We start from the raw sequence: 9,376 nt of genomic DNA, 5'->3' as shown, positions 1-9,376 counted from the left end.
TCTACAGCCCTTGGGTCAGAGCTGTGGGATCCAGTAATGATACACTGATTATGGTTTAAATTAGTCAGAATTAACTCTCTGCTGGCCTAGATTCCCTCTTCAGTTTCAAGCAGGAGTGGGCAGGTGAAAGTACAAAAGAGATCAGCAGAGGAGAACAATGAAATGATAAAGTCAAGTAGAATTCAGCTGTACTCTGAGCATTTCCTTCATTAACCTCTCTGTGATAATTGTTTCTTTATCTCTTGGCTGAATCTCTGGAAAAGTGTTGCCAGAGGCTTTTCACGGTGCTTTGGACAGTGCCTGAATGCAGCTATTTCTGCTCAAAATCCTGTGGCTTACTCTAACCTAGATGCCCCTTTGGAGCTGTAATGGAAACTAGAACAAGTGGATGTTGAGATTCAGTAAAGACCATAAAAGTATTTTTGAGGAATGCGTCTTGACAATTTTTTGGCAGATGTAGAGCAGACACAGATTCAACACAGATATTTCCCTGGCCCTGTGAGAAGTGTTGTGCTGTGGGCTCTCAGCTTTGCCAGAGTTTCTAATCACATGTTAAATTAACAAAATGTTAAGCCAGTGTTGTAGCTTGTTCCACTGTGGTCAGATTCGGCAGAAGCTGCTCCATTCTTTCACACTGAGGATGGGAAGAGTCAAATCTGAGTGTAATTTCAAATCTCAGTGAAGTGGGACTGTGCATTTCTGGTGCAGCAGACTTGCATGGCACTAGCACAACAGCATGTTTCTGAGGAGAGTGTCTCTCTCCAAAACGTCTGGCAGTTAGAGATGCCCTGGTTTCAAATGGCTCAATTCAGGACTGTACAATCCTTTTGAAGCTCTCTGTGCTTGTGTACTGGAGGAGTTTAGAAGCCAGAATCCATCTGGGCAGTAACAGATTTCAGACTCCCTCTTGTGGCTGCGTTAAGCTGATTTTGGGCATCTCCGTGAAGATTTTGCCATCATGAAAATCCAGAGACTACTTGAATACAGAAACTTGATTAGATCCTTTGTCTTTGCTATGAAATTCACGCTATCTCAACTTGATTTTTGCTACATATAAAAACTCTTGAGTATGAAGGGAGAAGAGGAAGAAAAATGGTTTGAAAACGATTGCCTCAATCAGATTTGATGTGGTTCAAGGAAATTAAGGTAGAGTCAAAGTAGATGGAGGTGGCTGGGGTGTCACAGTGTACATTGTAATTCCTTCCCTGAATCCAGAAAGGAGATGACCCTGGTGCTGCAGAGAGCAGGGTGGGTCTGCACCTCTGGGGCTGGTGTGAAATGAGTGGGACAGGCAAGGATGGGAGCAGGTTAATTGCAATATTTACCTTTGTATGAAAGCACATTATTTCTCTTTGTTAGGAACAGACAAGGCCTCACCAAATGGTCTTACTAGTGTTAATAACTCTGTTAATAATTTTCTGGTTTTTCATGTGAGCCCTTCTACCTGGGGGCTTGATCTGAATCTAAGGCACCACTCTGTGTGGCTGAATGTGGTGCAAATACTGCTTTGGCAAAGGGAGGAGGTCTGAGAAAACACAGCACAGCAAACTAGAAGCAAACAGCCCGTGGTGTGAGTTTGGCGTTAAAGCAGTAAATCAGCACTGCAAGCAGAAGCAGATGCTGGAGGAGGGGTGGCTCCCAGACCCCCAAGGCAGGTCAGTAACAGCTCACTTGCTGGTGCAGGAATTATCCTTGGGCTTGGTTTCTGCTTCAACAAATTTCTCCACTCCCACGTGCTGCCGGAGTCTTGGCAAGCCCCACACAGGCACGGTGCAGGTTCCTGTGTGCTTGGCAGGGGCAGGCAGTGAGGGAGGAGAGCCCCACTCCCCTGTGCCCCAGGCTGTGCCTGTCCATGGAGAGCTGCTCCAGGCTGTCCCAGGGCTGGGACACAAGCAGAAGCTGCTGGGGCATGAAGAGTTTTGCTATACCTTATACACCGAGGAACAGGGGCTTAAAGAAGAGAGCATTTCATGGGGTAAAAGCTCTTTTACCTTGCCTGCATCCCAAGCATCTCCTCATTGCTGCTGCCTGAGAAATATCTTGGATCACGTTTGTCTGTTGCTGGTACCTGAACAAAAGGATTCCAATCTGCAAGTTCCTGTGCTCTTGGCTGGGCTTGGCAAGTGCAGGTGGTTCAAGGGAGTGTTTGGTTCACACTGTGTTCTGCAGCACAAAATGGCAAACAGCTTCTGCACTTTTGATAGGGTTTAATTAATTTCTCCCTTCTCACCAGGGTAAATGAGGGCTGGGAAGAATGGCCATGCCTGTTGCTTTGTTAAGCTTGGCTTTGGCTCCAATTCTGGCACCGAGGAAGGAAATAAAATACAGGGAAGGGGAGCTGTATAAAAGAGCTGTGGATCTGCTCCTAAGTCGATAGGTTAAACCACAAAAAACCCCGAATCTGAGGCATTGCTCTAATATTTGTAAAATCAGCATGGCAGCTCTGTTAAGGGCTATGAGTCAGCCTGAGGGTGGTTCAGTTCTTTATAAGTAGTAGCACAGCCTTCTGCTTCCATGCAAACAGGAGCGAGGATTTTAATGGAGCCAGAATTACCCCTTTGGTTAGAGCACTGTCTGACCTCCGCTTTGTTCTCGCTGCCTCCCGTGTGCAGCTGTGCCGAACCTGACGCGGCTTTGGGAGAAAAGGGCTGCATGGAGCCCCTAAATGTGGGGTCAGTGCAGCCCTCTCTCCCCGCCTCCCCTCCCGTGCCCAGCCCGGGCTCTCTCCTGTCTCGGCTCCGGGTGCCGCTCCCGCGGGCCGGGGCGCTCAGGTGTGGCCGCCCGGGCTGTGGCTCTCGGGAAGGCGCTGACAGCGGGGCTGACCCGGCGCAGCGGGAGCCTCTGCCCGTCCCCCGGCGCGGCCTCCGGCGCTCGTGGCCAGCCTGCGCTCCAGCTTAAACAGAGGAAGGTGAGGGTCAGCCGCCGACAGCTCTGCCCAAGGCTCAAGAAGCACATTTTGGCAGAGGAAAGAAATACAATGCAAGCAGGGAGGGAAACTCGACTTTCATCCAACCCCCTCCAATAAGCTTTTGGCTCCCTACAGCTGCTGGAGTCTTTACCAGCAGTTACTGGACTCTTTATTTTTACAGGCTTTCATGTGTTTGTTTTCTGTCTCTCAGACCAGTGTTGCAGAGGGACAGAGCAGAGCAGAACAGGAGTAGCAGGGACTGGAGGGTACAGCCCTGCACAGGGGGACAGGCAACCCAGCTTCCCTTTCCTGCCTGTCACTATCTCATTGTGTGGCCTTGGGGCACTGTCACTTCCCTCTCTGCCCTGGCTCCTCTGCAGTGGGGTGGTTCCACCCAGCACAGCTCTCTGCTTGTTTACTGTCTTTGTCCTTGTGAAGTGCCTTGGAGGAGTCTTGGGGGAAGCTCTGCCTGGGCAGGGCAGGCACAGCCCAGGCCCTGTGCTGTTTTCCTTCCCCAGAGCAGCAGGAGCCACACGGTCACAGGGTGTGGTGGGCAGAGAAGTGGCTGTCACCTGCCCCGGAGCCTCTGCCCTCTGTGGGCGCCCAGCCCTGTGATCAGAGAGGGAGCTGCAGACCTCAGTGCGGGGTGGAAATGAGAAATGTCTCTCTCAGCACTCTTGGAGGGGTATTTCCCAATTCTGAGCTCCTCCTGCCTTTCAGAGAGCACGGTGGCAGCACCCTGCCTCCTGCTCAGAGTCCTCTGCCGGTGCTGGGAATGGCTGTGTGCAGGGAGCCAAGGAGCAGGGGAGGAGGTTATGGGAGAGACAATCCTCAGAACACGTGTAGCATCCAGCCCTTGCACAGCCCTCTCTGCTCTCCATCACTCCTTGCTCAGAGCCTTTGTTTCTTCTAACCATGAGTGAAACCAGTTGTGGGAGGTTGTGCTCAGGCATGACATAATCTGAGTCTGGGACTCCACTGGAGGAATCCTTTTGAAGATTTACTAGTCTGGCTAATTACAATAAAACTATGAAGGTGCTGGGCTCTCTAAATCATCAGAAATTAATAAGTGAAGGTTTCTGCTTTCTTCTGATTTTTGCTAGGACACAAACCAGAGCAATTCTGGCTACATCAGCAGTGTTTTCTTTCAGGAAGGTCTGTCACAGGCACATTAACATGTTCATAGAGCCATTGTCCATTTTTGGTTTTGGTAGCAGATAATTTGATTAAGAAGATGTCACTTCCTTGCTCCTTTCTCTGCCTTGCCTTTCTGTGTTTGTTTCAGCTTGAGCAGCAACAAAGGCCTACAGGATTTATCTGCTGTTTATTGACATTTTCCCTTTCTGAAGCGCATCCTTACGTTACCCCACAGAGTTCAGCTTGTGTCAGCCACAGACGGGTGATATAAGGAAAGGCAGCATCAGCTGGAAATGCCCCTTCCAGCCTCGTTCCCTCACAAAACACCCACATTAGCAATGCTCTTAAAACCTCTGAATTTGAATATCTACTTCCCTTTTAGCTGTTGCTGACCTTAAAATACATATTTTCTATCCATTTTCATCTGTGTCCTACTTTGGAGAGGATGTTTCATTCCTTGTCATCTGGAGTAAGCCCCTGGTGTCTCATTCTCTGCTGGGAACGAGTCTGATCCCCCTTGGTGTCCCTGCCAGCCTGTTCCTGCCTGGTCACTGCTATTTCCTCTTCTTTTTCACCCTGGGGTTGCAGCTGGGGTCACACACACTGGTATCTCACCTGGAGCTTTCGTATCCACATTCACAGGTGAAATCCTGTGTTACACCAAGACTCTGGAGCTGGGGAGAACCTCGGGGACTTCAAGCCCCATTTGGTGTTTCTTTTTGCCACCACAGGCCACCTGCCCTATGGATCTGGGGAAAGAAGAGAGCCCCACAGGCACTGCTGGAGTTCTGTGTCCACCTGTCTGCAGTGTTCCCAGAGCACCTGGAGCAGCCCAAGCTGGCGGGTCCTGGCGCCGGGCCGAGCGATGGGATGTGGGTGGCTGGGCCATGGTGGGCAGGCAAAGTGCTGTCGGAACAAAACTGAATTGAACTGATTCTTTTCCTCTCCCCTTGGCCTGCTAGGAAATCTTTTTCCATTTACTATAAAATATAGTCCTTAATAGTGCTGAAGTGTTCTACATATTTTAAATAAACATGAGTGGATTTGAGCCCAGGAGGACATGAAAGAATGCAGCATTTGCGGGGTACCGGCCCGGCACACATGTCAGCAATTTGGCTGCCTTGTGTACTTTGGCTTTTAAAAAAGCATTTAAAAGTAAACAAATGAAGGAAAATCTGGCAGCTGGATTTCAAAGTAAATTGCTTTCAGCTGATATACCCTGTTTCCAGCTTGCTTGGGTAGTATCAAGCCATACACATCCAGCAAGAAGAGCGAGCGGCCAAGGAGAAGAGCGGGGGCGGGAGAGAGAACAAAAGCAGGGAAGTTCTGTGGATTTAATTCTTCCATTTCCTTCCTTTGCACCAAACCCTCCCTGCCTGTCAGTGCCCTCTCATCAGCCAGGCAGGTTCATGCATCAGACAGCAAACTGCTCCATCTTCCCCTGGGCTCTGTTCTGCCAGGTTCTACCTCCCTTCCATCACTGCTGGAGCAGGAATGGGATGGTGTGGGATAGGATAGGAGCAGCATCCATAGAATGCTGCTCAGCTGTGGCCTGTAGTGCTGCTTGAACTGCTCTACCAAACCTTCACCCCAGCCACAGCCCCACCAAGCGTAGGGACAGCCCATCCCACAGCCCAGACCAGCGGGATGAATCCATCCATGAGGGATTTGGGAAGTACAGGATGGGATGCTGCTCCTTTGGGACTGCCAGGCAGGGGGTGGGGGGCATCTCCACTCTACCAGTGGAGGGAAACAGAGGTGGAAGTGACAGAGATAACAAAAGATAACAGAGTCATTAGAGGAGCAGGGCTGTGAGGAGACCCTGCTCCTACGGAAGGGCCTGGAGTGCCCCCAAAGGAGGAGATTCAGCAGATGCTGACAGATGACAGTGAGGTCCCGGGCTGGACAAAGGGAAGGTTGCTGAGGTCACACTTTGGCTCAGCTTTGGGCTCCTTCTGCTTTGACTTGTGTTTCCTCAAGTTTATAAAACTTTCCACGGGTTGGTTCAGTGGAAAGGGCAGAGGAAACCGGTGGGTCTGGAATCCCGGTGGTGTGGGGCCGGGGCAGGGCTGCTCCAAGCCCTCCAGCAGCCCCTGAATGCACAGCACTCCTTGCTGGGGCTGAGAGCTGGGCTGAGCCACCGAGTGTCCGCAGCGGCTCCCAGAGGTGACACCAGGAGGGTGTGAGGCTGTGGGCAGGAGCCCTGGCTCAGCAGCCTGCGGAGCCCCCGAGGGAGCACTGACACCTGGGGTGACCGCGGTGCAGGCGTGGTGGCTCCATGGGCAGAGTGTGGAGATGGGACCTGCTGTGCCTGCGTGAGGAGCTGTGCCATTTGTCAGTCCCTTGGGAACTGCAGCTGTGCCACAGGCCATGCCAGGCTGGCAGGTGATGACAGGGTCACAGGTGATGCCACGCTGCCAGTGTGGTGCTGCAGTGCCCCTGGAGCACCCAGGAGCCAGGGGAGAGCCAGCCAGAGCAGAGGGACAGTGTCCCTGCAGCTCCCTGAGGCAGCTGGCACAGTGATCCCCTTATGGCACCGGCTGCTCCACGGCAGCCTCTCACCAACATGGGTGCACCCCCAGGCTGGTGATGGGAGGAAACACCCTCACAGGAGGGATGTCCCTCAGGTCCCCTGCTCAGGTCTTGTCATCGAGCAGCAGAAATCTGAAGATGAGCATGGGAATGCCCAGTGTGCCCATGACCCTCCCACCCCAAGTACACAAACCCCCAGCCCACCTCCCACCAGGCCAAGGAGAAGGAGGCCCGCCCCAGCAGCTCGTTTTTGGCTGATTCCATAAAGCTGGGAGGGAAAAGGGTCTTCCCCTGTGTGGAGCACGTGGAGCCTCCCTGCCTGCAGCTCTGGTGAGTGCTGTGGGTGCAGGGTTTTGGTGGGGTAGGTTGTGCCATGGGTCAGGCTGTGTCACCCCCCAGGCTGTGGCTGTCACAGCTCCTGGCAGGAGCCCTTCTTGGGCATCTCAGCTGCTGTTGGGAAGTGCTGGCTGTGCATGAGCTCTGTCCCTGGAATGTGCCAGATGGCTGCAGCCAGAGTGGCAGGGTGAAACCTGCTGGTGTCCAAGTGCTCATAACCCAAAAGTTCCTGATGACCCATTGTGTGCCCATCTCCTCCCCTGTGGGATGGGCAAATGGGGTTTAAGGCTCTGTAAAAGAGACAAGTTGCTCCTATAAACCAAGAAATGCAGGAAGAAGGAGAACTGAGCCTCCTCTGGTGTCCCCTGGCTGGGGGCAGCACTGCCAGACCCAGCCCTTCTGGGTCCCCAGCTCCCTGGGGCACAGGGACCCCTGGTCCCACAGCCTCTCCCTGCCCATTCTGGGGTCTCTCCACTGTCTGAGGGCTCGGCGTGCATGGCCAGGCTCTGTCTGCTGTTTCCTTATAATTTAAAAGCCTTCCTCACATTAATCTTTTTATTTTTATTTTGACAAATGTATGTTTCCAGGAAGTTGCTGAGGTCAAAGCAGCATCTGTTGCTCGTTATTTTGGGGGATGCAGAGGGTCTTTGTGAGGGTTTCCAAAGCAACAAGGAATTAAGTGGTTTGTAAAGCGGAGAGCAGGAATGAGGAGCAGGCTGGGGCTTCCCGAAAGGCGGCTGAAGATGCTGATGAAAATCAGATCAACTCAGTTCTATTTTCTTGGAAACTTGATCTATTTTTCTTGTACAACTGTCAGCCTGACTCCCGTATTCCAAGTGCTTGGCCACTGCCAGCTCCACGTTTCAGCGCTGGGATTAGCGTGGCCCCGGTCAGACTCACTTTCCCCGGCTCGTGCCGGGCGCTGCGGGATGGGAGTGGAGCTTTAGGGAGTGGCAGTGCCTGTCCCCTGGTGTGGCCCTGACTGGGGACACGGGCCAGAGACCCCTGAGGTGGGCACCGGGCCACTGTCCCCTGCCCCAGGACTCTCCCTCACCCCCCAAACTCACACCGTGAATTGCCCAGTGCACCCCACAGGGGGCCTGTAGCCAAAGCGCTTTTTCTTTCAAAACAAGCTGAGGAGAGTCTGGTGCCAAGGCGAGGGCTGCAAGGAGCCCAGGAGATTTATCGCTGAGGAAATACTTTCTCCAGCGAGGGCTGACGGCCGCAGCAGGAACAATGGGAGATTCGCAACGTGAACAAAGCTGATTTCGTTCTTCTTTTTATCAATGCTTTTTCCTTGCGGATCCTCCCTTCCTGGAAGTGGGAGATGCAGCTTCCCCCGCGCGCCGGGCGTGTAATCAGCAGGAATGGCCATATCCTGGCTGGGAAGCGAGCTGTGAAACGCTGTCGCCCGCAGTGATTTATGAGCCCGTGGCAGCGGCCAGCGGCGGGGCTGGCCCGGGGACAAGGTGCCAGGGCGCGTGCAATATCCACGTATTCTTTCTGCTCCTCGCCGGGTCCCCGGGGAGCCGCCGGAGGAAGTTAATGGATTAGACACACACGTTCCACTTGATTTTTATTTTTTATTGCCGTGTCTCTCCAAATGCCTTTAGCAGATGCACGAGCACAATGGAGTCTGGCGATGAGCATCCCGGCCGGGCGGGCAGCGGGGCAGCGGCCAGGCTGGAAAGGTCAATGCGGAGAGTGCTTGCGTGGGGACACCGGGACAGCCTGTCCTGGCGGGTACACTCCTGCCCCACCGGGGCCTGCTCGGCACCGGCTCCTGCTGTGGAGAGCAGGGCTGGGGCGATTGAAAACAGCCCGAGCCCGCACAGCCCCTTGCCCGCAGGGTCACGGCCAAGGCGGAGGCAGCCGGTGCCGAGCGGGTCTCTCGCCGTGCCTGGAGCCGGGATGTCCTTCCCGGGGGGCTCACGCCTGTGGGGTGGATCGTTCCACTGCCGGGCTAACACTTGTGCCACATTATGCAATCTTCACCCGATACTGGGAATATGAAATAATTATTCCAAGTGATCAGATTTTAATTATGCAACACAGAGGATGATTATTGTACACCAAATTGGTGCCGAGTGCTTAGTTATGTATATGCCAAATTTAGTCTATACTATTATACCCAGTGGGTGGCCGTAGACAATCAGGAAGTAATTAGTTTTGCTGGAGGTTGTTCGCCTGCCTGGTTCGCTGTGCTGTCTGGGGAGCGTCTTGCTGCGCTCCGTGAATACCGCGGGCTCCGAGTTCAATACCGTCTTTTTGTGACAAGCTAATAAGCTGTCTGCATGGCGGCCTGTAATTAGCGCTGTCGATATTCATTTGGAAACGGAGACCGCGCTGAGCGGCTCCGCCGACGGCGCTTCCCTTTGTGGCGGCTCTGGGCTGGTCCCTCCTCACCTCCCGGGAGGGCGATGGGTGCGCGGGGATGGCGATGGCGATGGCGATGGGGATGGG

Source organism: Prinia subflava, chromosome 12 (genome assembly GCF_021018805.1).
Source record: "Prinia subflava isolate CZ2003 ecotype Zambia chromosome 12, Cam_Psub_1.2, whole genome shotgun sequence".
Classification (NCBI taxonomy): domain Eukaryota; kingdom Metazoa; phylum Chordata; class Aves; order Passeriformes; family Cisticolidae; genus Prinia; species Prinia subflava.
This window is presented reverse-complemented; position numbering follows the sequence as displayed.